General features: G+C 37.1%; 1 protein-coding gene across 1 annotated transcript in view; it reads right to left on the reverse strand.

The window, feature by feature from the left end:
• Positions 1-15044, reverse strand: part of LOC145996262 (uncharacterized) — a 203376-nt gene that overhangs the window by 136704 nt on the left and 51628 nt on the right. The gene's annotated exons all lie outside the window — the stretch shown is intronic.

A 15044-nucleotide genomic window follows, 5' to 3' on the forward strand; every position in this document is an offset into this window, starting at 1 on the left:
ATAGAGCACAAATAATTTCTTAAGGTGCCATGGCATTCTCTCTTTCACAACTTTTATCATTTAGATTGTTTGGCGGCCAGGGCTCACTCCCGCTGCTCCCTAGCTATGGCTCTGAACTTGAGAAGACTAAGAAAAGCAGGCATGCGAGCGAGAAAATTTTATGAAATGTATTTTTATTTGCATAAAATTGAAATTGAGTGGGATAATTGCATCTCTGTGCCCTCTGAGGTGCCCTTGGCCATCAATGGTTGCACCCTCGCCCTCCTTAGAACTGATTTCCATTCAAGGTTGGGGGGGGGGGTCAATGACCCCCTGCCCCACTGTGGTTGTGCCAATGATATGGACACAAAAATATAGTATCAATATGAAGTGTCTGTGTGATTCCAATGTATCCAAAAATTCTAATTTAATTTCTGGCAGACAAGGATTTGACAGCTACACTGCGGCAGAGATTGTTCCAGTCTTTGCTGTCAGAAACATATGCCATGAGCATACAAAATTTAGTGCCATGGACGACAAATGCCAGAACAAAGATGGTGATTATGCCGAAAATTAGGTTAGGAATCACTGTTACTAATGCAATAAATTACAACTGACATTCTTGTTGTTTTTTTATGCCTAATAGGTAGGGACCTTGATTTTTGTGTTGTTTTTTTTTTTCAAATTGGTGTAATTTTTTAAATTTTTTTTACTATTCGGTGTTATTTTCCCCAAAATTCACATTTTCATTTTAGTGTATTTTCTGGTAAATACCTCAAATTATATCTTCACGGTGCTTTTAAACTACTGTTTCAAAATGTAAGTCACATGGCCTACCACTCTTCGTGAGAGTTTGATATCTTGGAAGTTATTTTAGGAAACTTATGTTCCATACCACCTTTTTAATTTTGTAAGGGTTTTAGATAATGGAATTTTCTACGTACATACTGAAGGGTGCATAATGACCATAAGTGGCGACACACCCAAAAATTTTAAATCAATCAATCTCAGGTGGCATTATGTTTTTTTTGACTTGTTAGTGTTAAGTTTCCCAAAATTTGCATTTTTCTTTTAGAACATTTTTCTGCCAAATATACCAAAACTTAATACTTCCATTGTGCTTTTAAACTATTATTTTAAATTGTAGGTCACATGGTCTACGTATTTTCGTGACAGTTTGATATGTTGGAACAGATTTTTGAGGAAGTAAAAGTAAAGTGCTCCCCTGTGCTTAGCACCAAGCCATGAAGGCATCTAGGGGGTGTGGAGTTAGGGCAACAAACTTTCTTGATCATGGCAGAAATTGGGGGTGATGTGATCAGCACCATGCTCCTTGCTACCTTTACCTCTTCCCCCAGTTTCCTCCAGGTACCGGCTTGATACGACGCTAGGAGGGTGCCGGAGCAGTTTGAACAGGTGGAAAAGATTCTGGTTCTCACCCGCAGGGGATCGACCCCGGGTCTCTCGCATGGTAGTCAGTATTTCTCGCTCGACAAATGCCAATAGTGCGCACTTAGCTTGGTAATTCAAAACACATCTTGCGTGACAAATACTGAAGATGCAGCTCCCGTGTGATGGTAGATATGAACTCGATCTTCTGTTAGAACCCTGCAACTTTGATCTGTGATGCAAATTGTTTTCATAGAAGTTGAAAAAATCGTGGGAAATACATGATTTAATGTGGCTCTCGGAAGCATTCCATGCATAACAAACACTATAGGTTACTCTTGAATAAAATGTTGGAAAACTTGCACATTCTATGTACAAAAAATATGGCAAATTTTGTTTCTTTAAGCCTAGAAAAGGAAAGAATCTTGGATTTCACGGAATTTTCCATTGTTTTAGGACATTTAAAAAAATATCACTAAAAACGCAAAAAATTCGCATTTTATGCCAAATTTGCATTATTTCGATATTTTGAACGGGCGAAAAATGTGTCCAGACATCACTGCACAATCAAGTTGTTATACTGTCAACTGTCAATCAAGACAAAATTCCCTGACATTTCCCTGACTTTTTTTGACACCTCAAATTCCCTGACTTTTCCCGGTTTTCCAGGTCTGTCGCCACCCTGCCGGTGTCAAAGCTCAAGGTCAGCCTCTGAGATCAAGGCCTACTTCTAGCTTCACATGGCCTCTGCCTCAGACTCAGAACTCAAGGTCGACCTCTGGTCATACATGGTCTCACACTCATAAGTCTCTTGTAGGCCCGGTATCAGTCTCTGGAGGCTTAACATTTGTGTGAGAAATTCATTCACAGGCGTCGGAATGGGGGGGATGCCTAATATTCAAAAAAATATTCAGGTGTCGTATTTGCATGATATTTTCAGATACACACTATGTACATTCCAATAAAATTTCTTAGGCACAAATACATAATACTGTAATTCCCTGTAAGCATGAATGCTATAGAAATTACAAGATGTTTTCAATATGCTTATAAGTGATCACTGTAAAGTGCTCCTTAATTTTTGCTCACCACTCCCCACCTGCATAAAGTATACTGATATTTAAAATGTAAGCATGACACTTCCTTCTTATTAAAATTCATATTTAAGTTAATTTATTTTTCAATCCACAATTAACACATATGTTTCCTTCCAAACTTACAAATGGCTGTGAAAGGCATCAGGATTTGGGCTCGGGCTATGGGACGTATGCTGGTTCAAGTCTCCTGGGGGAAGTATAACAACTTTTATCATGAGATTTCAACCCGTCCATGGGACTGTTGGCCACCCACAATTGTGAGAATATATGGAAGCTAGGAATGAGTACCATAACCCAGTCATGGAGACCTAAAACAATGACTCGTCGTGGCCTCAACACATCATCCTGTAACTGGTTGGATGATGGCCCACCTCTGCTGAGGCATGCGGAGTGAGGCCAGCAGTCAGTAAGTAGGCCCTAGACTTCACAGGCTGTTGCACCATGGGTTGAAATAAAAAGCAAGTGTATTCACTGCAATTGTATGTGCCGTGGTAGCTCAGTCGTTAGGGCATCTTTCTACCATGTGAGACACCCAGGTTCGATCCCCAGCGGGGGGGGGGGGGGGAACCTGGATTCTTTTCACCTGTTCAAGCGGCTCTGGCACCCAACCAGCTTCGTACAAAGTGGGTACCTGGAGGAAACTCTGAAGGGGGGGGGGGTAAAGGTGGTCAGGGGCATGGTGCTTATCACATCACATCACCCACACCTTCAGCTGTGATCAAGAAAGTGTGGACCCTAACTCCACACCCCCTATATGCCTTCATGGCATGGTGCAAAGCACAGGGGAGCACTTTACCTTTTTACTTGTTTATTCACTGCAATTGATTGACAATTTTTATATAAAACTACAAGTAGCCAAAAGTAAATCATTTGTGAAGATTTTGTCAATGTACATTAAAATTTCTATTTCGTGTGTGTTGCCATTACACAAAAAAATATTTATTTTATTTAAGGGGGTTCTAAAGCCCTGTTAAAGAATGGACCCAAATTCCCAGACCCAACCGTAGCACTAATATAGATTCGGTAAGGAACAAAGAAAGATTGTTTTATTCACTAGAACCTGGAATATCTATAATTTTGTTACAATTAAAGGCATTTAAGTAAATAAGAGAAAATATAATTTCTCCGTCAGGTTCAAACTGCTGCATACAGATGGTGTTGAAGTGGTAGTTCTTGTCAAGACTGGTGCATTTCTGTCTTTTATGACTAGTAAGGAAGATTTTGTTGTGAAACAACAAATCCAGTATGTAGCCACAACTACCTGAAATACTATGTGAAAAGGTGAACACCTTTCATATCTTAAGAAAGTAGTGGTTATGTTCATGGTTTTTGAAGTGCCGAATCATCGTGGTCCTAATTTTAGCATACACTGTTGCCAAAATTTCACTCCGTGATTTCTAACGATATGATCAACTTTTCTATTCACTGCAATTGATTGACAATTTTTTTATATAAAACTACAAGTAGCCAAAAGTAAATCATTTATGAAGATTTTGTCAATGTACATTAAAATTTCTATTTGGTGTGTGTTGCCATTACACAAAAAATGATTTATTTTATTTAAGGGGGTTCTAAAGCCATGTTAAAGAATAGGCCCAAATTCCCAGACACAACGGCAGCACTAATATAGATTTGGTAAGGAAGAAATTTTCTGATATGAAAGATTGTTTTATTCACTAGAACCTGGAATACCTATAATTTTGTTACAATTAAAGGCATTTAAGTGAATAAGAGAAAGGTGAACACCTTTCATATCTTAAGAAAGTAGTGGTTATGTTCATGATGATCAATGCAAGTGCTTGATTGCCTGAAATTCAAACCAAGCTACCAGAGAATAACTAATGTAACTACCTCATATAGGAGAACAACGGGACAAATGTTTCAAGGAGTGAGAAAAATGGAACAACTTGAAAGGTAAGTTTTGTACTTCATTGCTTGTTGCTTGATATTATCCATTAAAAGCAAAACGTTTGTTATATGAAACAGATGCAGAATGTATATTTATTTAATGTTGAGAAAATATGTGATCATTTCTGCAAGAATATCGCTTGAACGTATATGCACGCTTATTTTTCCTTCGAAAATAATAATTGATTGTATTTTAGGTTATACATGGCCCAGATATTTATCGTGTTAGGATTCTTACTAGAGCAAGAAATATGCCTCTAATATGGATTACACATGTTATTATTAAATCAGTATTGCACGAAATGCTCCATTACCATTCTATTCACATGTACATCGAATCGTTTACAATTACAAATTAGGCGGTTGTTTCACAATTTCATTTTGCCCTTGTACGTACATGGTTGAAAAAGTCGTTCTGGCCTGTTTTCGACATTTTTTCTTTCTATTTAGAAACTAGGAGGCAATATATACTACTTGCAAATATTCATGTACATGTTAGTCTAAGAATGATTGGATTCGAATAGATTTGGTACTAGATTTCTGAATGTTCTACAATTTATAGAAACCGTTCTGTTATCTTCTTTCACAGAAGCACGTCAAAAACTGGTTGTGGAAAGTGTATAACTCTGTTCTCTTGACCTTTAAAAATTTAGGACAGCTCGTAGCAAAAATTTGTCATAACTTCATGCATTAAGGTTTATTCTTAAATTGTAAAATTATGACAGCTAAGAAACTAAAGTCTCACCATCTACCAATCCATAGTTTTCATGTTTATGAAAAATTTACAAATTAGTATACTTGTATATTAGTCAAGGTTATTAGTTCTCATACTGTGAAAGTACAAGGGAAATTACATAATTGTGGATAGCATAGAGCATCCTGGAAATCATATTTTGTTTTCATCATGTATATTTGGTTCAATATCCTATTGAATTTAAGTGGTCGTTTGTACTTACAATTTGCTTTGAATTACAGTTAGGTATGAGTATGAAGCTTGACTACAACATTAAAATTAATTATTGTCAAACCATTCTACGTTGTAAAAATTTTGTATTTCCAACTGTAAGGTACTTTTTGTTCAAAATAACAATGTACATAAACTTGTGATTTTGCAAACTTCAGTGAAGTGTTGCTAAAATATATTAATACAATTAAAAAAAAACAGTAGGAACTGAATGTCCATTTCATTACTTTTTTCATTATTCTACCACCATCTTCTACCTCTTGTGACAATGAAGATGCATTATTAATTTATGAAATGAATGATGAGGATAAAGACAATGAGAGCAGGGTTCGAACCTGGACGAACCTGACTCCATAAAGCATTGTACTTTCCACATTATATGAAAACATATCCAACGATTATTTTGTATTTTTCTATGAATGGCACAGTGGTAGCCACATCACCTTGTAATCAAGAGGTCCTGGGTTCGATACCTGGTGGAGGCACATGGTGGTTCGGATTCCACTTAAAACTGTAGGTCCAGTCCCGATTAGCCTTACTGTGCATAAAATGGACTTTTAACACCAAATCAATCAATCTATGAATGTAACAATAAGTGCTGTTATTATTTATTAATGCACGTTCCTGTTAGGTACAAATTAATGTTTAACAAACATTATAAAGTTGGAACTGATGCATTGAAGTGATCGCCTACCGTGTAGCAAACCAGTAACCCTTTAATTACAAGACGATATCGTCAACCGCTGTAGTACCATTTAGATCTATTATTTTCACGTCCATTTACATAAGATACGTAAGTTTTGTATTTCATTATTAATATTTAACTTATCTAAGTTTGTAACAAGATAATGTAAATATTTTTAAAATGCATTATATTTGGTCTCGGAATTAATTTGTGCGCCTGGACAAGAGATGGCGTAACGAGCGTATCGTCCCACAGTTCCGTGTATCCACACATGCGTTAAAAACTCCTGTCAGCGTGCATCATTCGTAGTATAGGGCAGTTGATTGACGCGTCAACAACAGCATTTTGTAGTCAACTGAACATGGCGTAGTTCGTGCCAGATAAAGTGTTTTTGCAGGGTGTTCTGCTTCATTACTTTAACATGCAGAAAAGTAATAGTTTTTTGGTGGAAGTGTATGGTGACCATGCGCTAGCTGAGCGAACGTGTCAGAAGTGGTTTGCACGGTTTAGAAGTGGTGATTTCGGCCTGGAAGACGAAGAGCAACCTGGACAGCCAAAAAATTTGAAGACGAAAAATTGAGAGCATTGCTCGATCAGGATTCATGTCAAACGCAGGAAGAACTTGCAGAAGCATTAGGCATTGATCAAACAACAGTTTCCAAACGCCTCAAAGCCATGGGAATGATTCAAAAGATGTCACATTGGGTTCCACATGAATTGAAAGACAGAGACGTTGAAAGACGAAAAACCATTTGCGAATTGCTGCTTCAAAGACAGAAAAGAAAGGGTTTTTTGCATCGCATTGTTACTGGCGATGAGAAGTGGATCCATTACGAGAACCCGAAACAAAAAAAGGCCTGGGTGAAGCTAGGTTAACCAGGTCCATCACAACCGAAACGAGATATTCACTGTGCAAAGGTTATGCTGTGCATATGGTGGGATATGAAAGGTGTGGTGTACTATGAGCTGCTGCAACCAGGTGAAACTATTAATGGAGAACGTTATCGACGACAATTAATGTGTTTGAAGCAAGCTCTGGGCAGGAAACGACCAGAATGGGAGAACAGACATGATCAACTTATTTTTCAACATGATAACGCTTGCCCACATGTCGCAAAACCGGTCAAAACCTATTTAGAAAATGTCGGATGGGAAGTTTTACCCCACCCGCCGTATTCACCAGACATTGCTCCTTCCGACTACTACTTGTTCCATTGCATGAATAATGATTTGATTGGACAGCGGTTCACTTCTTCAGAAGATATCGAAAAATGGGTCTCTGACTGGATCGCTTCAAAGGATGAGGACTTCTTTCGCCACGGAATCCGTAACTTGCGTGACAGATGGGCGAAAGTGGCGGCTCGCGATGGACAATATTTTTCTTAAGGTATTTATGTATTTTGTGTTTGAACTACAGCTTCAATGTGTGCGTAACAACCGCACGAATTAATTCCTACACCAAATAAGTTGACTCATACACGATGTTTTCGCTGCATGGGGGCGGGCATTGTCTTGAATAAAGCAGATTCCACTTGACAACATGCCTCTCCACTTGTTTTGAATTGCACGTCGAAGATGTTTCAAAGTCTGGCAGTAGGTTTCAACATTAAATGTTCTTCCAGGCGGCATGAATTCCACCAGGAGGATGCCGTGGCGATCCCAGAAAACGGTTACCATCAGCTTGCGGGTTGAAATTGTCGTTTTGAATTTTTTGGTTTTTGGAGAATGAGTATGGCACCACTGCAGTGACTGCTGCTTTGATTCAGGCTAATGGTGGAACACACATGTTTCATCACCTGTCACAATGGAGTCCAGGAATGCATCTCCCTCTTCTGCGTTAGCGAGTAAGAAAGTCCAGTGCATATCCCAGTCGTTTGGTTTTGTGTTCGTCAGTCAAATGTTTTGGGACCCAGCGTGCACACAACTTTCTGTACCCTAACCCACTCACAACTTCATGAATAGTGGTTTTCGAACTGTCAGGAAACATCACACACAATTCTCGAATTGTCACCTGCCTATTTGCATGAACCTCTGCTTCATATACACAATACGATTGTGAAGGTCGTCAGTGATCACGGATGGCCTCCCACTTCTCTCTTCATCATGAACATCACGTCGACCTTCTGCGAAGGCACAGCACGATTTCTCCACATTTTGATGATTCATTACGTTTCCGTACACAGTCACAATTTCTCGGTGGATCTCCGATGGATGCTTTCCTTGTGCCTGCAAAACCTGATCACGGCGCGCACTTCGCACTTGGCGGGATTCATTATTACCGCTGCCATTTCCAACGCATGTTCCTCGCACAAGACTCAGTGCAGCACTGACGACTCACTTCCAATCCTCGTCGTATGGATCATGGTTGCCAGTGTTGCCAACTTTGGTACACATTTTTCCCCTACCGTACAAATGTGTTTGTATCTTTACTTTCCGGACAAACCTTGTACAAATCGTCAATGAGGATTGTGTGTAATTTACATAACAGAGTAATATACGCTCTTTGGAGTGCATAGGCCTTCATTGTGTTTCCTTTCTCTAGACAACTTGTGCAATGGCGATGATTTAGTAGACATCAAGAGTCTATAATCTGCTCAACAAATTATGATGTATGACGTATACAGAAATTGTGAATTATATTCTAGAGCTACTAAAAAGGAACAGTGCATATGGTGTGAATTGTTTGTCTTGTGTGTGGTGCGATTTGTCTTGTGTATTAATGAATGGCAAATAATCAGAGATATTTTGGGTCCCGGGTTCGATCGATACCCGATACACATGGCACAGTGGTTCGGATCCCACTTTAAACCGTAGGTATAAAGTGGACTTAAAATACAAACTCAAACAAACTCATTGAGATATTTGTTACTTGCAATTTTAAGGGATATTTTTTCCCCCAAAACGTAGGACATTAAGTTCATCCTGAACTAGATGAGTGTCGCACAGCAAGAAGCATACCTCTCAGAGAACCAGATAATGATTTACAGGTTACGGGGAGAAAAACTACCAAGATACATTGAAACAAAATATTAACGTAAATTTTGATGATACCCTAAGTATCTAATTTTAGTAGTCTCTGTAAGCAGAATTTGTTGTACGTACTTTTGACTTTTTGAACTAAGGACTATTGCATTGTATTTGATAAAACTAGTTAAATATGTTTCATAACAATGATAACACTTTTCACCGATGACCACCTTAAGTCACATAAAATTAAAATTTAGTTAATATATGTTTATACATAAAAATATATGTGCAATAGCGTTTAAACTAAATCTCTGTTACTTAAAAATGAAGAACAGGCTTTTATTTTTGTTTGGAAAAATATTTTTTTGTAGGCATGCTGATCAACCAAGAAGTTGTGTATTCCCAAGATAATTGTCGAAGATTGCATGTGTATGTACTCATGTCGTAGGTGTACTAATATTGCCACATCCTCTCACGTGAGCATCTACCAGCTTAGCACAGGGTAGAAGCGATGAGATATCTCTGGGTACAGATCAGGGTGACTAACACTACGAATATATGGAAAGAAACAATAGATTTAACACACTATGGAGGGTACAATTCGTCATATATTCTTGAATAATCATGTACAAATATTAGATAACTTTGGAAAATCTTTTCATACAATATTTTCTTCTATTTTTATTTCTTATTAATTGTAGCCAATATTCTTCTTTGGGCTTCTTCTTCTTGTAATCACTGAAGCTTCTTCTTCTTGTAATTGTTGAGGCTTCTTCTTCTTGTAATTGCTAAGGCTTCTTCTTCTTATAATTAATAAGGCTTCTTCTTCTTATAATTGCTAAGGCTACTTCTTCTTGTAATTAATAAAGCATCTTCTTCTTGTAATTAATAAGGCTTCTTCTTCTTATAATTGCTAAGGCTTCTTCTTCTTATAATTAATAAGGCTTCTTCCTCTTATAATTGCTAAGGCTACTTCTTCTTGTAATTAATAAGGCTTCTTCTTCTTGTAATTAATAAGGCTTCTTCTTCTTGTAATTAATAAGGCTTCTTTTTCTTGCAATTATTACATAATGTGTACTTTTTCTTCTTTCTTTTCTTTATCGATCTTATCCAAATTGACGGAAATAAAAACGATCTCCCAAACAAAGAGAAAGGGGTTAGTTAAAGAAAACCGCCTGGCCGGCGCTAACCTTAACTTGGAGATGCAATAGATGCGCCTACCAAAAGTGCTAGGGTGCCTGCCATGAGATGGTGCTACACCTGGGACAAACAACCCAAAAGCCGCACAAAACTATCAGTTCATGGGAACGGAAATAGACACAAAATCGTAATTACAATTCGACTTCTTTACTTTTATATAATGATCACTTATGCTATTACTATATATTAATTACCCTTTCCACCTTATTTATATCCTGTTATTGTATTAAGTTCATTTATTTCTTTCATTACAATTAGTATTAATATCTACAATCATTATTTCATCACATCAGCGCTTTCCTTTTTTTCTATTTACAATAGTATAAGTTTTCTTCAGTGCTGCCATCTCTGGCCCACTTTCTAAACTGCTTTATGCATCATCAAATATAAACGTTGTTCTTTTTGCATGCTGCCATCTATGATCCTCTACCTCAAAGAACAACAATGCAGTTTGTGTATGTGACAATATAAATAAGGTAGGGACACGTGCAGTTGTTGGTTTTTGGTGATGGAAATAGGTTGTAGATATAGTTACCAATTAGCCTTTTTGTGCATAAAGTGGATTTAAAACAAAAATTTTAAAAAAATACTTATATTACTTTATAAAATATTAAATAATTTATATAATTATTTAAATATTAATTATATAAACATATATTATAATTATTATTATTATTATTACAATTTTAATAATCATCCTTCTTTCACCCTGTCATTTGCTTGAAAATATTGCCAATTTGCAGCTGAAGAAAATTAACATTAAGAGTGAATTTTAAGCATTTATTCAATAATGTTTTTATTTCTTTAAAAAGCCGGTCCTCATGGCAGTGTGGTTAGCACATTGTTCCACAACGCCAGCAGTCGGGGGCTCAAATCCTGGCCTAGGCATGGATGTTTGTGAGTGTCCATTCATCAATTTCACCAATTTCATCATATCATCACTCATCCCCATCTTTGCAAATTAGCCAAAAGTTGCACAAGAAGCAAAGTAAGATAAAGCAAATAAATCAATTTCTTTAAAAAGTAACATCTCTAGAAAATATATTGTGTCTGTGACTTCATTTTTTAATTTAAAAACTCTCAAAACATATATTACGAAACTAAAACGAATACATTACGTGGTTTCTAAAATACTCAACTCTCTTTTGTCTTTCTCTTGGAAAATGGTATCTATTTCGGAAATCATCTAAACCTGAAATGTCTACCCAAGAAAATTTTGAGGTAATACTAACAATCACCATCACATACAAGCAAAAAATTCCTAGAACAAACATGTTTTACTGACTTCAATTGTGGACCCAGGACTCTTGCGTTTTATTTATTTTTTTTCCAAAATTGTATTTCTGTAAAATATTTTAAGAATGAAACATAACTCCAGAAATAGTTAAGTCCAAAGAACTCAATCTTTAGTCACTTATAAGCAAAGGACTGGAGAATGACTAGACAGTAACTATGAGAAATATTGATATATTGAAGACTGAACTTCCTCCTGCAAAGTTAAAAGAGTCGAAGTAAATTCCAAAAGGTAAAAATATGTACCAGCTGGGCAATGGAAAAAATGAGAGGTATAGATCTGGGTACAAAAGAAATAAAGTGGCACTCTACTACATCGATATACTATAGTTGCAACAGAAAACATATATTTCAGTAATTATAAATATTCTGAAGCGATTATATTTGTTAGTGTTAAAACCGAATATTAGTAATAATATAGTAGACATCGAAAATTACACATTACTTCGATGTAGATTAAACAAATCTAGAGGTGGCGTGTGCTTATACATATCTAAATCGCTTAAATGGAAATTTTTAGATGGCTTCGTTAATAATGATATCGGTGTAGAGTCCCTTGTAATTTAATTAACTATCGATAGGATAAAAAATAGGAATTATGGATGGAAAAGAGTATATAGATCTTGCTCAGGATAGGGACAGATGGAAGGCCTGTGTTGCTGCAAACATGAACCTTAGGGTTTGAGAAGGCTAGAGAGTTAGTTAGTTATATCATCCTTTAATACTATGCTTACAGAAAACTAAAGGCAGACAATATGAAACACACAGAATTGTTCACTATTGTTTAGGCCCACCCTGAGCGAGGTATTAGCATATATGTCCATGAATCAATACCATATCAGGAAGTACAATTATTCAAACATCATAAACTCTTCCGCGATTACAAAATAGAAGCACGGGCTATCCAAATCTCCATAGAAGGACAAAAAATAACAATAATCAATATTTATATTCCATAAAATTACAACTCTCAGAATATAAACACCTTCAGAGTTAGAAGCATTGATACCCCTAGTCCATATGTTATTGCTGGTGACTTTAATAATCATCATGTCATTTGGGGGACACACTCATCAGATAGACTTGGGTCCAGCATTGCTGACTGGATAGAAAACAACTATTTATTGTCATAAATGATGGATCGCCCACACATATTCCATGCAATGGAAATAACCCCACATCAATGGACCTTACAATAATATCTGAGTCATTATTCCCCAAATTACAGTGGACCACAGTGGAGGAACTTCATGGCAGTGATCATTTTCCCAATTATGGTAATGCCCAAATTTTTATCATCACAATCAATCCCACACATTATATTTCCAATAATTCTCTTTAAAATTAATAATCTATCATGGATCATATACAGTACTAATAGATTCTCATATACTAAAAAAATGAATAAATTCCTCTCATACAGTACTAATACAGGGAGGTTATTGCAGCATGCCACCGCAAAAGCGTCGGCCGCTTACCGGCCTTGTCATGCATCAGGTGCCGGCAAATTGCGAAACAGATAGCCCGTTACACAAACCGCTTGTTTTGAAATGTTTCCACTTTTCACAATTATAGTTACAATTACAACTTAAATAAGCACGTACCTTGCCGCAAGGATGCTGGAAAAGGTGTCCTCTAAAATACAAATATTTCTGGCACTTTATTTCTGCCCATATCGCTTCTGACAGCAATGACTCATCCAACATAAAGGATTCAATTTTTCATTCTTGTCTTGCCTTCGAATAAACAAAACCGTGACTCTTATTTTGCAGATAACACAAGATGAATCCTTTTGAACACTAGAGTCAGTGGCGTGCCCAAGATTTTCGAGGGGGGAGGTTACGTATACATTATTATGCAAAACGAAAGCGCAGATAAACGAATTATTTAACAGTGTCACTTAATTTTAACGTGTGAATATTTTTGAAGTAAAGTAGCGATCATACACTGTGTGCGTTTTTCTTTCTGAGAGCGCCATTTGAAATAAGCACTTTTCCCCTTTTGCTACTATGGGATAAACTGAATATAAAAGGCTATAACTGCTCAACAACTGCATCTTTTTAAGAAATTTAAATTCTAAATGTAAGAATGAACAAAAAGCAACATTTTATGTAAATTCCGACAATTGTGAGTCCAGGGGGAAACGGGGGCCAAATCCCAAAATTCTATTTTCCCCGTAATTACGCAAAATTTCTGAACGTCGTAATTTCCATATTTTTTTTTTTCAAAGTTGCGGCAGGAGCATTACATATCCTCATAGAGTAGTCTTTTGTTGTGCTTCCCTCAAAATTTGGTCCATCCAGTGTCTATAGAGCCGACGCTAGAAGCGAAATTCCTCAGATGTCGCAAGAGCGTCAGCGGCTTATCGGAGTAGTGGTAAGCCGCGAGAAGCCTCTCGATACTACGCGAATGCGACAGCTGTCGGCTACCAGTTGTTTAGACGTGTTCACTTCGGTTTGCGTTTATCAGTACTCGTGTTGTTTATACTGTGTTATTGAGTTATTAGTTATGCCGCCAAACAAATATAGTCTTGAACAAAGAGTTTTTATGTACGATACTTACGTGAAAACGAACTCTTGCAGAAAAGTAGTCAGGCGATTCGCAAGAAAATTTCCTGGCAATCCTGTTCCGGACAGACATACTGTTTACAACCTCGTTAAAAGATTACGAGAGACAGGATCTCTTGAACCTAAGAAACGTGTTTCCAGACGACGTGTTCTTACGGAAGAAAAGCTAGACGAAATTGGTGAACGACTTGAACATACTCCAAAAAAATCCCTCCGTCGGCTTGCTCAGGAAACAGGCATTTCAAAATCCTCAGCACGAAATGCCACTAAATTACTTAAATTAAAACCCTACAAAATTACAGTGGTTCATGAATTGCAACCGCGCGATCACGCGACTAGAGTTCGATTCTGTAACTGGATGCTGGATAATATTGTTGCTGGCAGAGTAAATCCAGAATTAATCATATTTTCAGACGAAGCTTGGTTCGAATTGAATGGCCGAGTTATTTCACAAAACAATTGCTATTGGAGCGCAGAAAAACCTGACCTTGTGCATGAAGTTCCGCTCCATCCTGCAAAAATTGGTGTGTGGTGTGGTTTGAATGCGCACAGAATAATAGGGCCTATTTTTTATGAAGGTACTATCAATGGTGAAAGGTATCGAAGAGACATACTACAACCTTTTTTTGAACAATTAACGGACATTGAATGCCAGCAGTCATTTTTTTCAGCAGGACTCTGCTACTGCTCACACTGCTTATGAATCACTTAATTTTATTGCCGAGATTTTTGAGGACAGAATTATCAGTACTGAGTTGTGGCCCTCTCGTAGCCCCGATCTTACTCCTTGTGATTATTATTTATGGGGAACATTAAAAAACAAAGTGTATCAGAATAACCCGCGTACAATAGAGGATTTAAAAGAAAATATAAGAAGAGAAATTGCCAGAATCACACCTGAGGAGCTTATGGATGTTCAGAGGAATTTCATACGCAGATGCCGGAAATGTATTGGTGTTGAAGGAGGTCATTTTCAACATCATTTATAACACAGA

Source organism: Lepisma saccharinum, chromosome 12 (genome assembly GCF_977018435.1).
Source record: "Lepisma saccharinum chromosome 12, izLepSacc3.1, whole genome shotgun sequence".
NCBI lineage: Eukaryota > Metazoa > Arthropoda > Insecta > Zygentoma > Lepismatidae > Lepisma > Lepisma saccharinum.